This window comes from Pyxicephalus adspersus, chromosome 3, assembly GCF_032062135.1.
Source record: "Pyxicephalus adspersus chromosome 3, UCB_Pads_2.0, whole genome shotgun sequence".
Classification (NCBI taxonomy): Eukaryota; Metazoa; Chordata; class Amphibia; order Anura; family Pyxicephalidae; genus Pyxicephalus; species Pyxicephalus adspersus.
In genome coordinates, this window is record NC_092860.1 from 122,607,919 (window position 1) to 122,609,075 (window position 1,157).

The following is a 1,157-nucleotide window of genomic DNA, read 5'->3' on the forward strand; positions in this document are numbered from 1 at the left end:
AATTTGATCTATTGATATATCATCCAAATGAAAGCGATGGGGACCCAGTGGGCAGCCACAGTACGTGAAATGCAAAGTCTAGAGAAGGCTACCAGACAAGAGAGGAAAGTAAGAAACTGAAGTCGGATTGTGTGAATTTGTGCAGATATGTCTGGGTTGGGTTAGTGTAGCTTCAAATGAAAACCAACAACCATGATAGCCAGGTTTCCACCTCGGGACAAGTAATAAACTTGTAAATTAAACAATGGCAAGATCCCCTATAGAGGTATTCAGTCCAAAGTAAATGTGTTACAATCAGTAATTCATATTCTATGCAAGACTTTGAGACAAATCTTTTCTTTCAGGTTCTGAAGTGGAGTTAGACCATTAGGGGCAAGGGTGGAGAATAGACCCAGACCTCATAATGCAGAATATATGACAAGGTAGGGGGTCTAAAGAGTGAAAAGCAAGGGCCACCATACAATGAATTTGTTGTAATCACTTCATCTTTTGCACTACATATGTTCATTTTATTATATAACTTGTTGCTTTGCTTTAATATTGTACAGATGTTGCATTAGTTTCTTAGTACATTTGCTATATTACAGTTAAGAAACAAAAAGCACAGTAAGGTATTAAAGCTAAACTTCATGCACATAAAATTATTGAGGGAGGGGGAGACTGACAGAACTACTCCCTATTGGGGATCTAGTCACAAATAAAAACCTAAATAGTTCTAGTTTGGCTGTATCTCAGTTCTGCCGAAGTGCTTCCTCTTCAGGAATGGGAAATAGATTTCTCAACGCGACAAATGTATTTCAACGGTCATGTTTATAGAGCAGTCACAAGAGCGAACATCAACAACGACATGGAAGGAGCACCCAAGGAGCCTACCGGGATGCGTGATGTAGGTATACCAGGAGGCTTTGCGCTCCCATTCATTCTAGGCTATCAAGAATTAGGGGGCAGTGCTGCACTTTTTTTTTTTTTTTTTTTTTTTTAAAAAGGGTCTTGCACTTAAAAAAAGAATGAAAAAAAGAATTTTTACCCTTTTATGTAAAATGAAATTCCTGAGTTTGGGTACACTTAAATCACTTCTACAGGCAGTGGAAGTAAACCCCACCAATTCCCAGGCTCTGCGCCGAGAACATTCACGTACACAGCTTTTACTAAAATAA